This window comes from Primulina tabacum, chromosome 2 (genome assembly GCF_025594145.1).
Source record: "Primulina tabacum isolate GXHZ01 chromosome 2, ASM2559414v2, whole genome shotgun sequence".
NCBI lineage: Eukaryota > Viridiplantae > Streptophyta > Magnoliopsida > Lamiales > Gesneriaceae > Primulina > Primulina tabacum.
Window position 1 is genome coordinate 44,512,090 of NC_134551.1, and position 20,771 is coordinate 44,532,860.

Here is a 20,771-nt window from a genome sequence, read left to right on the forward strand (position 1 = left end):
ATTTGGTTCCTAATCATGCACGAGGAAAAAACATTTATTTTTTGAAGTCAGACCATGTATGTTGATGCAGAAAACAAGGCATGTGCAAAGTTGGAATTTTGCCAAGAAGCTCAATGATGTTGCACTCATCAATCGAAGAGACGAATAGTTTTAAATTTGAGTCACACAAAATCCAGAAAACTCGATACACTCATTTTAAGACTTTAATATTAATTTGCAAGAAGTACTTGAGTTTGTTGTCATATGATATTCTACTGTGTGCTAGTATTGTTTTGTATGTTAGCACACTTAACAACTCTCTTACAATTGTGATTATGTTTATTAAAGAATAAAAAAATCTCTTTAATGTTTAATGAATATTCGCTTTGGCAAATATATCTTGATTTTGTGTTGCTTGGAATTTTGAGTTAATGCTGTCTATTTTTTGTGAAGCTTGTTTACTCAACTTATTATATCTCTGTGTCAAATGTATTTCAATGTGAGTTTTGGAAATTTTGTACTGCTATTTGCACATTGCATATTTTGAAATATCATCTCTTGAATAAAAATTCATTAGTTAATCATCCCTCTAATTTTATCAATTTAAAACTTTCAAAATTAAGGGGGAGATTGAATTTAAGTCTTAAAAGGAGATAAAATTTGTGCTTAATTTATTGTAAAATCAATCTTTTTTTATTCTCACAAAAAACAGAGAAATATGTTTGATAAAATAATTTTTATCCAAGTTTTGTGAACTTAAAAAATGAAAGATTGTTGAGTTGGGAATACAATAAAATTTTGATTTTGATGATATCAAAACTTATTATTGTGTTTCTAACATATTTACTCAAGTATATAGTTGTTAGATGTCAATTTGAAAGCTTTGAGAGCGTGGAACTCAAATTTAGTCAAGTTGGAAATATGCCAGACCAACTTGACTAAATTTGAGTTCCAGCTTATCAAAGGTTCCAAATTGATATCTAGCAATTACACACTTGAATAAATATGTTAGAAATACAATAACAAGTTTTGTTATCATCAAAATCAAGAATGCTAACGTTTTCGCAATCAAACATATATATCGGTTATAGAATTATACATATGTTATATATTGTATAATAACATGTTACATGTATATATCTAGCAGAAAATATGCATGTTATATAGATCGATCTGGGTAGCTATATATAATATTTGTTATTTTTCTGTATATAATATATATTATTATGAAATACATCTAATTAGCTAGTAATTTTATTGTTAGCTAGTATATTTCTTAAAGTTAGCTAATTTTATTGGTAACTAGTATAATTCTTAAAGTGTTGTATGTCAGATTATTTGTTTTATTGTAGAATATTGTATATTAGATCTAATTAGTATAGCTAGTATATGCCGTATAATCTATTTTTTTGTGGTTGTTAATTTCTTAATTATTTATTTTTACTAGCAACAATTTATATATATATATATATATATATATATATAATATATATATATATATATGTACGAATTATTGTTGTTATTATTATTTTCACTAATGTAGTTATATTAATCTTAAGTAATATAATTCAAAATTTATTATTTAATATATTAATATGATATACTTCTATTATTTGATTTTATTTAAACTTAAAAAATTATATATACATTTAATTTTTCTTAAAAAAATATTTTTAGTAAATATTTTGATAAAAGTTAATAAATAATGTTGTTTATACTTATTAATAAAACTATTATTTTTGTCATATTTAATTTAATGGTATTTATATTTATCAATTCAAAAATTATTAATATCTTTATTATTAATAATATTATTATTATTATATGATATTTAAGTTAAGTTATACTTATTAATTCAAACATTAATATATCTTTGTATATATGTATATATTGTTACAAAAAATTTATATTAATTAGTTTTTAATTTAATTGTAAATTAAAAAAGTATTTAATTTTTTAATTTTTTTCCTACTGTTTAATATTTGAAATATTGTAGATATATATATTTTAAAAATTATTAAAATTTTATAATATTTATATTTTAATTTTTTTATTATTTATGTTTGAATTTATTAAATCGATCTGATGGGAAATTGATTGTGTACAAGAATAACTTAAAGATGAGTTTGTTGAGAGATGTGGATTTGAATGTTTGATGGAGATTGACAAAGTAATAGTAGTTTTTCCAAGAGCTCTTCGGTCTTGATACATTCCTTATTTATATGTGTTGGTCCCCCCTATGACTATAAATATATATGGTACTCACAGATGTACTGAGTAGCCAACATTTATGCGAATATAGCCACGTGTCCTTATTGATTTGACATATACAGTTTCAGTTTTTTCAAATTATTTGGATATTGCCGAAGAAGTAACTAATCAGAACAGAGAATGTTTGAAAGACTAGTCTTCAAGTTGTTCTGTTCTTGTAAGTTCCAAAATGCGATAACGTAATCCAACTGCATGCAAATCTAAAAAAAATTAAAAATTACTAATTAAATTATTTTAATTACATTTGTTAAATGTGGTATGCATGTTTACATGGTTAAAATATGGTTTTATATTAAAATGCATAAAACTATGTTTTAAAAGTTATTCGAGACGTGATCGAGGAACGGAGACCTGGGACCATAAAGGGAAAATATTTTTATTAAATACTTATTTTTAATTATTTAATATATATATGAAATGATATTTTTGAAAATGACAATTTTTGATATGTTTTTACGAGCTGATTCGTATTTTAAATCGGTAATCGATTTTTGACAAAAATAGGGATTTTTTAGGAATTCGACTAATATTTTCGAAAACTTTTCTAAACAAAATAATTTTCATACTTTAAAATGAACCTAATAGGCTTATTATACTAGGTTATTGGGCCTAACCTTGTATCATAGTATTTTATATAAAAAATCAAGGCTCTCAAGCTCTTTTATTCCCATCAAACTCAAGCACCCTTCACCTAGAAACACTAGGCCTCTTTCTCCATCATCACACGCACACACACACACCAAATTTCAAGGTCTCTCACGTGAATTTGAAGGAAGAATGCAGCAAGTTCCCATCCCTCTCCATTAACGTTCTTTGCACCGCAAGTTATTTTTCGTGCGTAAAATATGCAAAGACACGCCTTAATCTTTCTTCACTAATCGTTCATACCATATTATATGTATTGATACATGTTTGCATGAAAAATATGATACACTATCTTATATTTTCGTTTTTATGGCAAAACATGAACAAAATTAGAGTTCATCTTTTAAAATTCATGTTTATGATGCACAAAGGGGCTGACATTGTAGGGATATAGGAAGGGACGTTTTTCAACACTTTTAAGGGTCCAAAGATGCATATGTAAGGGCTGGACAAGAAGGTAACAAAGTTGAACGAAAATTGGGAAGCACATGGGAGCTAGGGTTTCCTAGAGGGGCGCGAAACTTAGCTGCTATAAGGTCACGTCTATGGGTCCAAAGAGGGCTGATCCAGGGTCCTAGATAGGATAAGGGTCGGCTGGTGCAAGGGCTAGGGCTCAAATCGCACGGGGTGACTGCGCAAGGCATGTAACAAACAGATTCGGGGGATGTGGCTTCTAGGCTCATTACTTTTGGTCCAGCAGGGTCTATAGGGGTCGGTCGTGGTTCTAGGATAGTTGGTTAGTGTCTGGACATGATGGTTAGCCTTGAAGGCACCCATGGTAAGTAAGCTAGGGTTTTCGAATTATGTGCAAAATAATTCAGTAGGTGCCCTAGGCTTGTTCAAGGGTTTGATTGGCTTGATTTTCATTACATATGGTGTGATTAGGTGTTAATAAGCTATAGTTCAAGTCTAGTAAAGTTTCGAGTTGATTCGAGTTAAAACCTAAAACCGAGATGTACGTTTAAGTTTTAAAACGAATTGAAAAATTAGTTGAGGAGCGTAAGTTTACGTCTAAGAAATATTTATGGGTGTATTTTAAGGCTCTATGTTAAGTTTGGATGGATTCGGGTCGTCGTTTTAAGGTCCAAATGTAAATTGCGAAATTTTGGGTTTCAGGAGCAAAACAATCATTTTACACCTAAAAAATGTTAGACGTCCTGGCAGTGCCCTGATTGCTGTAATGAATGCTAAAATATTTATTTTTAAAGTTTATGGAATTTGATGATGAAAAAAGATAATGCTAAAAAACATGTTGCATGCTTTGTTTAAAAGAAAAATTATATATATGCATGCATTTTATAAGTGATGAAAATGATGACAGGTTGAAAGAGGTGACTTGATTGTGACAAATACGATGATATGTAAGTCCAAGGCTCAGTTGACGGGTGAGAGTGTCGCTGATGTCCCCGCTGCCTAGTACCATGGTTATACGTAGATGGATCCATCGAACTACAGCTGATACGAAAGTCGCAATTAACTATCTGAATTAAATAAAAAGAGAAAACGTATATGTATAAGATGAAAGAAAAAATGTTTAAAGTTATGCATGATCATGAAAAGTTATTTTATTAAAAGAATCTTTCATTATTGCTTGTGAATATATATGTATTATTTTATCATGGTTAAGGTTTGTTGAGTCAATAAACTCACTAGGTGTGATCGATGCAGATGAGCATGATGTTGTTGATGATGGAGGAATTGATGGTTGATCTAGCTGGACTGATGGTGCACATAACTCGAGGACATTTGCTAGTTTTTCCGCACTTATATGATTTAAGATTAGTTTTTAAGATTTTATGACGTTATGCTTTTGAGTGGTTTTGATAGATTAAGAATTTATCCTTTATTTTGAAAATTACTAGTTTTAGGTTTTGGTTTACGATTTATGATTCTATGCTTTGCATACGTTCTTTTAGATTTTCAAATAATGGATTGATTGGTTTATTTTAAATTGTGCAAAAGTATATTTAAAATTATGTATATATATGTATAGTATATTTCGGCAAATGGAAGGATAGAAAGAAAAAAAAAGAAAAAAATTTCTGTTACATTTTAAAGAAAAACGAGTAGTGGACGTTTCACTTCTATTCGAGCAGCTTGGTTCAAGTCGTGCTGATGAATAAACTCTATCAGATCGAAATAGTTGAATAGCTTGATCAGTCGATTTAGTTTAATAGTTTGTGATGACCAAAATTTAGATATAAATTTTTGTCTTAATATATAAATATTTATTTGAAAATGAAGAATATAATTTTACTACAACATTATTTAACAACTTATAATAAAATCAATTCGCATATGCAAAATAAAACTATGTTCAAATTATCTTTTAACAATTTTTTTCTTTTATTGATTTAAATTATCTCTTGATTCTTCTGATACTTAAATTAGAAATAAGTAAATTGATTTGAAACAGTTTGTATATATATATATTTTATTTATCACAGTTTATCAATCTAATCCTCGATATTTAAGTCAAAAAGACCTTATATATATAAATAAATAGAGTATAGGCAATTTACTTGAAGAAGGAACTAGTAGTGCAATATATAGGCATTAGGTACATTTGTGGATTCAACCACATTAAATAAAATTAAGTTAAATTAAATTAAATAAGAGACCAAACCTCCAACAACTTTTGGTTGAGGCGACTTTGTTTATTTTGCTGTTAAGAGTATATAAAGTTAATCTGAAAAGCGTGGCCTTATTAATGCAGAAGCCACATGCCAACTACTAATCTTCATCATTTCTTTATAGAATGGATTCCCAATTTTGAATATATATTCTTTGTTGTTACGTCAAATCAAAAAAAACCTTTATTGAATATCCAACACGTGGTATCATGCATCCACGATATGTTGGATTAAAGGTGGGCTTTTAGACTTATGAGCTTTCCACGTGAGTGAATGGAAATTTGGAAAGGTGGGTTGTCCCACATTGGAAAAAATGAAGTGGTATAGATAAGTTTATATTGTGTTACATTTTATGGATGTGTAACAATGATTGGTCAAGAGGCTCTCTCTTGCGCACACAGGCGCAGGGGGTGCAAATCATGGGCCCGATTTGCAGTGGAAAAAGGCTTGACTTGTGTGCAAGCGTACGAGCGCGACCTGGGTGCGTCGAATGTCGGACCGATCAAGGCAAAATTTGCCTAGCAGTCTATGCCATCTTTTGTTATTTTTTTCAGTTGAGACCTTTCACATGCCCTTGAGACCTTTCGCATGGCATAACTGTTGGTGCTTAATCTCCCCAACTGTTGGTGCTTCATCTACCATCTTTAAGGCATATTTAAGGCAACATGTGACCTTTCATATGGATGGTATTGACATGTAAATAGGGGATGTGCCTAGCCTAGAAAGAGAGACCGAAAAATCCACTTTCTCCTGCTGCTACAGTTCCTCTGCTTATTCTGCTACAGTATAAATTCTGCTACAGTACTTCTGCTCTGCTACAGTAGAACTTCTGCTACAGTGCTTCTGTTCTGCTACAGTACTTCTGTTCTGCTACTTCTGCTGCTACAGTACTGCTTCTGCGTGTTCTGCTTCTGCTCTGTTCACTGATAAAGTTCAGGTACTGATTTTGTTCGCTAGCATAGTGCTTTGTGCTGCAACTCTGTTGGTTTGCCCATTGTATCCTGGGAAACAGACGTCCGCTGAATCCTCGGAGCACATACCGGAGGGGGCGAATCTGTTTTAAGGAAACTGTACAAGCTACAGGCCTCGATTTGATTTAATTAAGCATTATTCTATTGTTTTCTTCAAAATACTGATTTGCTGGTTTATACATTAGTCATACTCTACTGTGAACAACACGTTTGTTTGGTTTACTGCATATTTGTCCTGTTTTTTCATATATTTTTATCAACACGATCAACATGTATAAAATATATGGATTGATTATAAAAAAAAACTGATTATAAAAATAATTACCAATATATCTGAAATCACAACGAAATTACCATTGATAGGATCTTGATTCGACATAAAACAATGAAAAAGAGAGACTACTTTGCATAGCAGGCTTATACGATCCACATGCCCCTCTTGATTCTTGGTTAAAAAAAAAAAAAAAATTGGAGGGGGGATCTTGCTGAAATTCCTTTGACTTGATAAATAATTAAAATCATAAATATTTGAATCATCCTGAAAATTTAACTAAAAAGAGAGAGAAGTTTACCCCGGTGGGTGGAATCATAAAATGGTGAAATGAAAAATTATGTGATAGGGATAGACATCACCTGCTACCGACAAAAAAAACACAGCTTTTAACTGCAAAATTGATACGAAAATCCTCTTTTTTTTCGTCTCCAATTATATCAGAGAACATGATACTGTTATGTTAGGCGACGAAAAAGCCATGGTTTCAAATGTTTTGTGTTTTTGTGCTGGCAAATTTTGTTGGTTTCGGAAATAACAGAACATGCTCAGGTAAAGAGTCGTTACAACTAGAAACAAAGACACGAGAGTAATGGAATTTATGTTATTTCAAGTGACCATACCACAGTATATACGTCAAAAATAAAAAATAAAAATAATTAATAGCATTATTCAATTGTTCTTTTCCCGAACATAAACTTCCAGAGTTGGTAGAATACACAAAGTTTAACACAAGTCTTCACATGTCATCTAAAACAAAACAAAAGAAGTCTGAAACTGTAAAACCAGTCCATGTTGAATGACTAATGTTAATTCTCTACTAAAACGCATCGTATCTCAACAGAAAAGATCGTAAAACAATAAAAAAAATGTCCCTGATAAATACAACAATGTTAATTCTTTCACCTTATTCTCAGCAGTTTGATCCATCAGATCAGGGAAAGAAAAAGATTTAACAGGAACGTGAACGTTTGCCTTCCTTTTCTTATTGTTAGCTTGTTTTACATCACCAGAGGGCAGATTGGATTTGTTTTCAAGAGATAATTCTGCATAAGCTTGTTGAGGAGATACATGGGAATGATAAACCTGGTTATTTGAAGTGCTCGTAGTTGAGACATTCAAAGCCATTGCTGCCACGGCTGGATGGCAATATTTTGTTAGAAGGTTCATCTCCCAAAGAACTGAAGCAAGAGCATCACTACGGTTAGGGTCTGTTGCATGAGGTTGATATTTCTGCAGGTAAAAATACTGTGAGAAACATAAAATTGAGGAGAAAACAAGAAAATGTGACTCCATGAATGAAATTAGAATACACGTGACATAACAGCTTTAATTGCTGTGCCATATAGGACTGGGAGAAATTGTTGCTCCGAAAAGCAGCAGTTAATATTCAAATTCACCCCAAACCTATGTAGGAAAAAATGCTGCAGGTTCCGCCTTTGTCCCAGGAGAGGTGATTTCTACCAGAATAGGAGAAAACAAGGGCTTACAGCTATTGCACCAGCAACAGAACCACCTCCGGCGTCATTTTCCAACAAATTACGGCATTTGACATTTTTTTGGAGAAGATGCTTTATTGTAACTAAAGCTGAAATTTAAAAAAACAAGAAAATGTCATCATATACACCATCACTTATGATTGATGATTGATGTATAAGTTCACAGTTACAACTGATCAGCCATAGACTCAGCTGATCCACAGCACAAAGAAAACGTGGCCAAGTGCTTAATGAAGGCTGTAGCCCTTTGCATATCATGCTGTCATCATCACACAGCATTATTTTTAGAGCTTCAGCCAGAACTTCTCCCTCATCCCTGTCAAAACAAATTAAGAATATTGTACAAATAAGCATGTTGCCCAATAAACTAAAAACAACGAAATTATGCTCTTCGCACCAGAATGAATATCCAGTCTCTTTCTCCATCCAATTTTCAGACGAGATGAAATTAAAAACCAAAAAAAAAAAGTGAAAAAGGCCCAAGGTACGGCCAACACCGTGATCAGAAAAATAGCAGAATTCACATAAAAAAATCATTTCAAGAAAGATAAAAAAATGATCAAACAGAAACAGCCACCCCATTATTAGAGGTAATAATAGGATAAAAGATGAAAGTGCATTCACATTTCATTTGAATTGTCAAACTCATTTAAAAAACTTGAATTATTTTTCAAAAAAAAGGAGGCAACAGCATTAAAAAAATCAAGCGGGAAATATATAACAATAATAAAAAAAAAAATCAGGAACACATGTTTACATTGTTAAACTTCTCTTCATATCTCAATGACATTGAGATCTTTATAGTTTTCAATTATTTATATGCTTCAGGTAGATGACTAAGCTTACCTATCTATGATTCTCCCCCCTCTCCTCTACAAAGTTAACTGAATTTGTAACTTGAAACACATATAATAAATAAAACCAACAAAGGGTGGGAAGGACTATGTGGCAATACTCAAGAATCAGACAATGTTCTTTTACAGTAAGGGATGTTGTGTTCAAAGCAAAATATCGCAAGTTTATACCTTCCTGGTCGGTATTCAAGCAGCAAATTGTAAAATAGGTTAAAGAATGCCGGCAAATCAACATTCAGAGCATCTAAATTGTTCCTCATCACTTTGAAAGCAGCAATGCAGCAACGCAGCCGTTCAGAAACTGATAATTGACAAGATCTCTTTGATGAATCTCCGATCTTGCTGCTGTTTCCAACGAGTTTTCTCAGAAAATTCATGAGATCAAACATAAAATCCAAATCAATTGAATGGAAAATTTTCCAATCCCATTCAAACATGGAGCAAGCAAGGGATGGCTCCCCGATGCACCAGGCACGAGAAGCAAAACATATAAACATAAGAATAACAGGACTCACACAGAATAAGCTATTTGGCCCGTACTTAAAAACAATATACTGGATAAAACTCTATTCTAGCCTCTTGGGTACACACTAACTTTCACATATAAAACAGATCCATTTTAGGGCATCCCAAACTATGAATTCAGTGTTCTAAATGGTGGTCGAGCCGGCCCTCGACCGCATTGCCTATGCATGAGGCGGGTGTTTTAGGCGGCCCAAGCTATACGGCGTTGGGGAGGCGGGTCGAGGCGGCAAGCAGGCAGGCTAGACGGGCAAGGCGGCGAGCAGACGGGTGAGACGAGCAGTCAAGATTTTTAAGTTGTAGTCAACAATTTTAAAAACTTAGTCAACAATTTTGAGTCCGATGATGAGAGGATCATGGATGTAGTAGATGGTGCATATGTAGATGATTTGAAAGATTAGTTATGTTTAGTCTAATACTTATTTAATGATGGATAATTGATTGAAACTTTGAAATTTAAACTTGGTTTTTTGGTAAAAGTAATTATATTACTTTGTTAGCATAATAGCATTAATATGATGATGAATCTTTATTAATTGCACATTATCTAGATGATATTATATTGTATGAAACTTCTTTGTGCTTAAACATTATTTAATTGCATATTTTACATAAAAAAAGATAATCTATGATTATCTATATTGCATGATTATCTATAAAAAACATTACTTAAAAAATTCAACCGCCTGGACACTGCCTAGGCGGCCGAGGCGGTAGGCAGTCACTGACCTTCCCGCCACCGCCTTCCGCCGTTTACAACCTTGACTACGATACATATGGTTTTATGTTTAATGTAGTAAATTGTAGATATTTCACATTTAAGCAATTCTGCTTTAGGAATTATAAAACCGACATTAATGAAAACTAGGTAAAATTTGTAGCCAATCAACTTAACAAGCATAGCACAAGAAACATTAAATATGCCACAATAAACTAATTTTAGAAGCAGCTTCCTAGCACTAGCAAGAAGAAATTATACTTCAAACAAATCTCTGTCAACCACATAGGTGGCTATATAGAAAATCAGAAAATAAAATACCAAATCTCAACGCGAATAAAAAAACTAGCACGCTGTTGCTTCCATGTCTCTCAAAATATATGCTTACACTGGCTACACAGAATGCTTTAAGATGCGGAAGAATAGTTGAAATACGGCTGATAGTGTCTCCGACTGCATCCTTCTTTTTCTTGAGGATCTTGAGCAAATGAAGCAGCTTTAGAGTCTGCATTAACCTGCCATAACCTCCACATAAAATATAAATGAAGAGAAACAATGACGTTAATGCTCTTGAGGGGAGCCATTTACCTCCTTCCTTGTCTTTGACAACATCTCCTTCCTAGATTTTCCATTCATTATCTGGTATCTGATTTGACTCATCAACTCCCTTTCTTTTCCTGGACTTTTTGCTTTTGGCTTTGTTATCAGCATCTGGATTTTCTGGCTTCCCAAGATCCTCATCAAATGACAGAGACATAAAAACCTAAAGACAGAATTGTAACATGACCAGTATCGAAAGGAAAATAATGTTTGTGATCTGATAAAATATGATGCTGCATTTTGGTAAAACAAGCTTTATCCTGACTGAGTTATCCATCAGCTATGTAGCACGGATACTCCTAAAAAAACTTTTCTGAAGTATTGGACACAGATACGACAAGGACGGATACGACACGTGGATACGGCAAAATCTGTGTCGTTGACTTTTTGTAGATTTAATCAGTCGGATACATCTTAGACACACCTAGGATATGCCACAGACACGACAAGGACGGATACGACACGTGGATACGGCAAAATCTGTGTCGTTGACTTTTTGTAGATTTAATCAGTCGGATACATCTTAGACACACCTAGGATATGCCACAGACACGACGAAGATACGTTTCGGTAAAAGAAAATTTGAGGCTTTTTCTTTTAAAATCACTCCTCTGATATTGTAGATTGTGTATATATATTTATACAATATATTCATATAAATATATATATTTCTACAATTTTTAATACTATATATATATATATATATATTTTTTTTTTTTCAATGCACCGTATCCGAAGCGTATTCGACACGATACTCGTACCCATGCAACATAGTCCATTAGTTTCTTCTTCATTTCACTTTGAACTATTTTAACTAGATAATCCATAATCATCCTAGTTATGAACTATTAATTGCAAAAAAGCAAAAGGGAAAGAAAGAAATAAGGTGACATATGGAGATAATTTTGTAGTTAAACACCTAAACATGCATAATCTTCTCATGGAAGGAATTCGTCCACGTGAACTCGCGCAAAAGTTAGATGACTTGCTCTAGTATACATTTTGTGAATTGTAAATAAGTTTTGACTATGGGTGAGGTGGGGGAAGACAGGGATGTTTTCAACTTGTTAATATTTTTCAAGCTCTATTGTAATGTCCACAACACAATATTAACACTACGCAAAACTGTAAATCCCAGAATCACAGAATTATTCCTCACTTCAACAGAATCAGGGTGTAACAGGCAGTTGTGAGCTTTTATAAGTTCTGCAATCAATTTAACAGCCTCCACAGTAGCCTCACCACCATGTTTCCCAGAATTTATGAAAAGTGACTTAAATTGAATTACCAGTTGAGCAGCAAAGTTTTCTGCACCAAAAACAAGAGGCACATGCTTTCAGACAAGGGATTAAGAAATGTGTGTTGCACAAAACTAGGAAGCTAAATGGTGAAATAATTGCTCACTTTAAAGAGGGCAAAAGAGAAACATTACTTCAACATTTTGCATGATCTTTAGAAAACACTACTGTGATATTCATTAGCAGGTGATGCTTGACCTCAACAAAACAATCAGAGAGAAATTATGAAAACAAAAAGGTTTTGGTACTCCTTATTAGTTCAAGATGTATCACAGACACAACTATATGGCAACTATTGAGATGTGAATGAGCACCACATAATGTTACACTGCAATAACATAGTATTCTGCAAATTGACAAATGATTAAGGAGAAAATCATCAAACATTGACAAACAAAAGTACTAGTAAAAAAACTGTGAACAAACTTTTAAGACTGATCAACTATCAAATATATCAACTCATTGAACATAAAGATTTTGTTGAATTGTAGTGAACGTAAAAGGATAAAACACTAGATTACCTTACAACATCATCTTGGGAGCTTAAATTGCTCACAACAGCAGCTAACAAGCTCTCACGAAAGTTAAAGTTTAAAGTGTGGTACTGCTGCAAGCAAAGTACATAAACAATTAGCAGCCACTCGCTTATAAACAGTTTGCTGTTGTAGTGCAACCAACTTCTGAATATATGCCTGAGAATAAAACACGTATTATTTTAGAACACTACTATGGAGTTGGGAGGGGTTGCAGGAGTCTTTGTATTATAATAAGAAATGTGTTCCTGACAGTGCAGACACATGCTGGAAGCAGGATGCTAAATGGAAGTAAGGGGTAACATCAAACCTTAAGTGCAGACAACAGTGTAGACTCGTAAAACCGCATTTTTTTAATAGCCTTTGAAACCTTCGTTTCTTGTTCCTTCTCGGTCGGCAACCTGATCCGGTAGCTGCAGCGAGAATTGAAAAAGGAGTGTAAAACCTAGGTTACGACATTTGCACCAAATGTAGAAAGTAATCACAAAAATTGGTAAAGATGATTTTCAAGAAATTGCAACTTTCTCACCCTGGAATGATGTTTTTGAAAACAGCCACTAAGGATTTTAAAGCAAGTACGGCAATGACACCATCTCCATCCTTGGAAACTTCCAGCATCTCCTTCAGAGACTAACTATTGGATTCTAGATCAGCAAGCATGGCTTTTCCAAACTCAGCAAGTTTATATCTCTTCATTTCTCTTGCTTCCTTGGCGGTAAGATCTTTTCTTTTAATCTTATCCTACACAAATTATGCATTGGCATTATTTACAATGGGAGATTGCTTGTATTATATTGTTAGGCATGGCTATGAATCCTATGATTACAGTTGAACTATACCAACTAGCTGAATCAATCATTTAATCTTAAATGGCAGTGGGCCCTTTTTTCTATTCAACCAACATAGTCTTTACATGATGATGCCTAATATTACTTAAAAAACCGTTGAGTGTTTGCTTACAAAACAGAATATTCTATCACATGATAAAAGTGTGTAACAATACAATGTGACCAAATGAAGAAATGATTCAGAGTTCATGCAAAAAGTTGTCATATGATAATCTTTAAGGATACGGAAACAAAGAAGCAAGAATTCATCCCATTGGTTTATCATAAATAAGTATTAAATCAGAAACTTGTGTAGCATCTTCAAGCCTCTGTAGTGTCAAGGCTTGAAGTTCTGACTATAACTATCATTCAAGTCCGGATACCATGCTCATAGAGAAACAGACACTTATCCAAAACTAAATGAGATAGAATCATTTTCAGTTATTTAACTTTTCTATGCAACTATATTTTGGTAAAACCAAGATGCTGAATATTACAATGTCATTGCCGCAGAACCCAATAAAAAACCTGCTTGCATACCAATACTTCAGCTTGGGGTTCTCGGGGTGAACGTGGCACTTCCTCTTTTGATTGCTTCTTTGCCTCTTTCATCTTAAGCTTTCCACGCTTCTCCGCTTTGGTCAGCTTCAAAACACTAGTAACTTCACCTTCGTTTGATTCAGTTTCATCTGTTTTAGACTCCTTTGTAACTGTAATTTAAACAGAACGATAATAGCAACAATTCAATCAGCTAAAGTAAGAAAAATAAAAAAGAATTGAATAAACAGCGTATACCTCTTCGATAGTAGAGTTTTCCAACTAAAGTTTTCACCGGAAGCACATCAACTGGATCAAGCTCGAGGGCACTCTCCTCTTTCCCTTTATGTTCCAATTTCTTCCTCAACCGTTTCTCATACGGAGACTCCAGAGCTCCCTCATTAGCATCAGCCACCCGTGAAACATGCCTAATTTTTTTTATCTTCATCAAAACATTATCTAAACCAAACCTACTAAAAATAATCAATTTCTGTAAACAACCTACGTAACCCAACGATGGATGAATGCACCGAAAAACTAAGAAAAATGCTTAATTGGTAATAGAACGCGTGTCTAATTTGGACACAACCAGCGTATTCAAAAATCTCGTTGACGAACTACAAGTCCTCATCTTCAATTTCCTCGGCCGGAACGTAGACTTGTCTTCTGCTACTTCTTCCCCATGTTCATCGGCGATTATCCACGAATTGGGAGAGGCATTTCAGCAGAATGATTTGAGTGGGCAAAAGGCTTAAAGCCAAGCGAAAAGGGCTAAGCGATAATGATAAGTAAGGCCCGTTCGGTTGTCCAGGATTAAACTTGAACCAATAATGGACCAATCTTCTTAACAGATTGGTCCTTGTGCTATTTTGAGGACTGGCCCATATCCAAACTGTGGATAAGAGCATACGCAATGGGTGGGTGTTATAACACCCATCAACTCATCAAAATTTGTGGGGTCCACTGCCACATACGCATTACAACAACATATCTTTTTTACTCACATTCTTTTTAACGTTAAAACTCACTATTCATGGGTCTTCCAGTCAACTCAATAATCTTAAATTTTTTTCATATTAAATAAATATATTTTACATTATTTAAATCATTATTCTAATTTTTAAAATAATCTTACTTTTTAATAAAATAATTTTATTAATTTTAAAAAAATATTAAAGTTTTTTTAAATATATTTATTAAATAATGTAGATGTTCGAAATAAATACCATGACAGCTAGCTTCCAACGGCTACTTTGCAATGACTATTTTTTAACGGCTAGTTTCCAACGGATATTTGACAATAACAATTTTGCAAAGATGATAATAATTGAAAATCACATTAATCGAAATGAGAAATACAATAATTAAAAATTACAATCACTCGGAAATATAATAATAATAATAATAATAATAAAAAATGAACGTCGAGTAAATAGTTTAGATATTCCATCTCGACCTAATATTCTGGCATAGACATTCATGTATGATAAGCTCTTCTTCTATCATCTACGAGATGTCTTTGTTCAAGATTTCGTACTCCTTCAATTTCAAGCGTCGATTCTTAGCTTCAGATCTGGATAAGGAAGCTTTTTCCTTAATCTCCTCTACTTCGAGTTGTTTTTGTTTCAGATCGACTTCGGATTTCTTCACGCTTGTGTACTCGGTGAACTTTGCGAAAATATTGCTGTAGTTTACTGCCAGATCTTCTATGGTCGATTTGACTCTGTCTTTTCCCTTTCTTTTTGCTGCCTTTTGTCCCAATGGACGAGTATCTTCATCATCCAAGTCTATGCTCACCTCTTGGTTAGATGAGGTGTTGCTTGCTCCCGACTCTGAAGTCTTTGTGGCCACATAGTGATCAGCGGACTGTGGAGTAAACATTGGACGGTCTTTGACAATTCTCCACACGATAATAATGATAATAGATGTCTTGATAGTTGATCTGACTGAACTGAATGTGCACATAACCCGAGGACCAGCGCTTGTTCTTCCGCACTTATGTTTATGATTTAGGATTTTGAGTTTATGTTAAAGATATTTTTACGGACTTTGATTATACTTTTGAGTGGTTTTTGAGATGTTAGTTTTAACAATATTGCTAAGTTAGGATTTGAAAACGTTTGACGATTCTTAAACTATTTCCTTTGATTTTCAAATATAATTAGTTGTTTTATTTTTAAAATGGTGCAACTTATATTTTAAAGTGTATATATATGTATATATATCATTCGGCCGAGAGTAATGAGTAAAAAAAAATTTCTAGTACTTTTTAAGAAAACGAGTAGTGGACATTTCATCGTAAAACCAAATATGATGTCAACATAAATTTAGACTAACAAGATATGATCTCCATTGCTAAATTTGATCAAGGTCTTGTCGACCGTTCCTATCACAAAATAATGATCATGTACGAATTTAAGGAGTGTATCATACCAAGATCTAGGTCCATGCTTTAGTCAGTATAAAACTTTATCTACTTTAAAAACATTATTAGGAAATGCAAGATTGATAAAATTTGGAGGTTATTCAACATTAATTTCTTATTATAAATGACTGTTTAGAATGCTGACTTTACATCCATTTGAGGAAGTTTGAAATCCTTGAAAGCAACATATTCAAGAAAGATTCGAATGGCCTCAAATCTTGCAACTGATGAAAATGACTCATCAAAGTCACTGTCTTCTTCTGATTTGTATCCTTGGGCTATAAGATTAGCCTTGTTCTTTACAACTATTCATTTCCCATCCATTGTTTTTCCTGAAAATCCATCTAGTCTGATTGACATATTGTCTGTCTGGACGAGGGACTAAATGCCAAATTTTGTTGTGCTCAAACTAGTTGAGTTCCACTTGCATGGCTTCTATCCAGCTAGCATCTGATAAAGCTTTATCAACCTTCTTTGACTCAAGATGAGAGATAAAAATTCCATGCAAAAATTCATCAATCATTTGCTTCCTAGTTCTAATAGGTGCATAAGGGTTACCAATTACCAAATTGGGTGAATGATTTCTATTCAACAAATATTTTGGTTCAAGATGATGTGGATCTTGTTGATATTAATCTTCTTCTTCAATGATAACCTCTTGTTCTTCTCTTCCTGGATCATTCTCTACGGTAGGCTCCATGAGCTCTTGATCTGGTCAACTAAGATTTTTTTCTATGATCAGCGGACTGGTTTCAAGAGTTTTTTTCATTGTGTCTCCTTATCTCAATCTGACTGTAACTTTCATAGATCATATTTGTGTTCTCAGATTTTTTATTTAACTCATTAACATTCACATGTTCTACAAGTGCACATACAATAGAATCATCAAAGATAATATGAATGGTTTCTTCAATGATAAGAGACTTATTGTTGAAGATTCCGTAAGCTCTACTTATCGATTATTAATCAATGAATATTTATTCATCGACTTTAGCATCGAAGTCAGATAAGTGAGTTTTTCCATTGTTGTGAATGAAACATTTGGATCCAAAATTTTTAAATAAGAGATATCATGTTTCATGTCATTCCAGATCTTGTAAGGAGTTTTGCTATGCTTTTTGTTAATCATATATCTGTTTTGAGTATAAAAAGTTGTATTGATTGCTTCTGCCCAAATCCTTTGAGAAATATCTGAATCAGCGATCATTGTTCTAGTTGCTTCTTTTAAAGCCTGGTTCCTTCTCTTAGCAACACCATTTTTTTGAGGAGATCGGGCAGTTGAGAACTCGTGTTTGATTTCCTGATCATCTAGATAAGATCCAAGGGTTTTTTCTGTAAACTCGGTACGTATGTCACTCCTTATCCTATCTATCACAATGGACTTTTCATGTTGCAACTGTTTTAAAACTTTGATCAAATTCAAAGTGGTTTTATCTTTGGATGGTAGAAAGATTATCCAATTGTATCGAGATTAATCATCCATTATCACTAGAGTATACCTCATTCTCCCTATGCTCTTTACTATTATGGGGCCAAATAGGTCTATATTAAGTAAATCTAAGCACTTCGTGGAAGAGTTACACCCTTCACTTTTGAAGTTAGATCTCAATTGCCCAACTGGCATGTGATGCATATCTTATTTTTGATAAAAACAATTTCGAGTAGTCCGATCACCAAACCTTTTTTTATTCAGATTTGAAATTGATTTGAAATTTAAATGATTCAGTTTTTTTTGCCACAACAAATGTTTATCACTATTCTGAGCAAGAAAACATTTAGGGGGTTTGATTATCTTTCCAACTTATTCTATAGGTGTTTTGTTATCATAAACTGGTTATGGTAATATCATTATTGTTGGGTTTCACAGTTTAAGTGTGTTGGTGAAACTCGAGAAAATAACCACCATAACATAATTGTGCAGCCATGACTTTTGTTGTTTGAGATGTAGATGTCTCTTCTTAAATTCAAATCTCAACTTCGAACTCATAGGCTTTGAGGAAGAGCAAAGAAGTCATGCAACTCCGGTTTGTTTAGGTCATTGGATTCCCTCATGGTCACCATCTTTATGTCACATTCTCTGGGCATTGCTCTCATCACCTTCAAGGCAATTTTATGATTAGAATAGTTATTATAAAGATATTCAAATTCAATAATGATACTGCTAAACCATTCATCAAAATCAATTAGATTTTGGTCGGGCTTCATTTTGACATTATTGAATTTCTGGATAGCAATAGTTAACTTGTTCTCCTTGGTCTGGTAATTACCCTCACAAAGTTGGGTCAGCTTCTTCTAGATCTCTTTAACTGTGGAACAAGTTTTAATTTTGCTAAACATGTTTTTATCATAATTTTTTATAAAGGATGCTCTTGGCCAAATTATCGTGGTTGGCCTTTTTTTTTTTTATCCTCAACCATCTACTCGTACCAGTGCTTATCCACCATCTATGGAGCACCCTTAGATACTACAAAGGCTATATTGGATTTTAAGATCTTCATTGGGCCGTTTGTGATGACATACCACATGTTATCGTCTTGCATAGATAAATGTGTCTGCATGCGAATTTCCCAATCATCATAATCTTTCTTTTAGAACATTGGAATTATTTTGAAATAACCCATTTGAATATATACATATATATATATATATATATATATATATCATAGGTCAAGAAAAATCCTCTTTGATACCACTTGTTAGGATCAGGGATGCGTTTAGATGTGGTGAATAAATACTTTAAAATTTCTTTTAACCACTAACAAATAATGTGATCGATCTTGATAGGGATAGTTAGTTATACATGATCTGATTTTCTCAACTTTAAAAACGGTCGGACCAAAAATATTGTGGAAAATGGTCCGACAGTTCTTATGATATTTTTATACTCAAACACAAAAAGGCGACAAAATAAATAAGTGCAGTAAATGAAATGACACAAGAATTTCTATAGATATTCGGAGAATCAAGCTCATATGTCATCCCTTTTTCCACTTTGGAAGGAAATTACTAGAATATTTTGGTTTACAACTCTTTTTAATAACTCGCTTCAACCTCAGGACTCATCCACTTCCTAAGTTGAAAATCCTATTTAACTCTTACAAACGGTTGAGACACACAATCAAACAACTAATACACCACAAATGTACAAAAATAATGAATCCTTATGAATCCTTAAAATTGTCGAACAGCTCCTCAAACAATCCTGACAGAACCCGATGAGTGATTGACAGAAGCCCTTGATGATCTTATAGATGTTCTTTGAAGCGAGAGCTGTTGAGCAATATTTCATATGAGTGTGAAAGGCGCTCTGAAATATTTTAGCAAATGCAAGCTTATAAGTCAAATCGTTGCGTGTTGTATGTATATCTTAAGTTCTTTCTTGGCATCCTCTACATATAGTGCTCTTTGCATTTGTCCATTCAACATTCAATTGTAGCTCATTAATGCAAAAGCACTGTTGTCGCCGTCTTTTCTTGAATCATAGTACACTTCAATAAATGGGTAATTTGGCATTTTCCAGATACGGAAATAAATGGTCGCGGACAGAAAAATTAACCAGCTCTGAGCTATGTCTTTTTTAGAAAACATTATGATCTTCTGATGTTTTGATTGTAGTGTATGACCAGATAGTCAAATTTTCTGATAAAGTAGGCAGGATCCTTGTAAAATGTGTGGCTTGAATCTGAAGATACCTTACTCAATCATTTTCAAATATTCTACGATAGATTGAACGGTTGAATGGTCTTATTCCACAGACTTGAAAGGTTGAGAGGCCGAATAGATCAAATAAGTTGATAAGACTAAGACAGTTGGATAGTTTTACATCTTGAGACAAGTTGAACGACTTCTCGTGAATCTTCAATAGAACGGTCGAATACTTATAATACATGCAAAGACAGGTTGATCTACTACAATAAGCTATTGTATGTTATAATCAAAACTAAGACATCAATTATTACTATTTTTATTATTATTATTATTATTTATCTTAATTAGAACTTTAATATAAATATTTTTTTATTTTCTAAAAAAGATTAGTCAAAATTTATTCATATAATAAATGATAAAAAATTGAATTTTTGAAAAATATTTATTTATTACTTAAAATTTTGATAGATAAATTCATATGTTTTTTTTATTAGTAACAGTTTCAATTAACCAAAATAAAAAAATTAATTTAACGATAGA

General features: G+C 33.0%; 1 long non-coding RNA gene and 1 pseudogene across 1 annotated transcript; one reads left to right on the forward strand and one right to left on the reverse strand.

Moving 5' to 3' along the window:
* Nucleotides 1-7,607: 7,607 nt before the first annotated feature.
* On the reverse strand, nucleotides 7,608-14,901 carry LOC142532382 (nucleolar complex-associated protein 3-like; annotated as a pseudogene).
* Nucleotides 8,936-9,980, forward strand: LOC142532387 (uncharacterized). The gene is made up of 2 exons (XR_012816549.1): nucleotides 8,936-9,332; nucleotides 9,363-9,980. It is a non-coding gene; the product is annotated as an uncharacterized LOC142532387 (long non-coding RNA).
* Nucleotides 14,902-20,771: the final 5,870 nt, after the last annotated feature.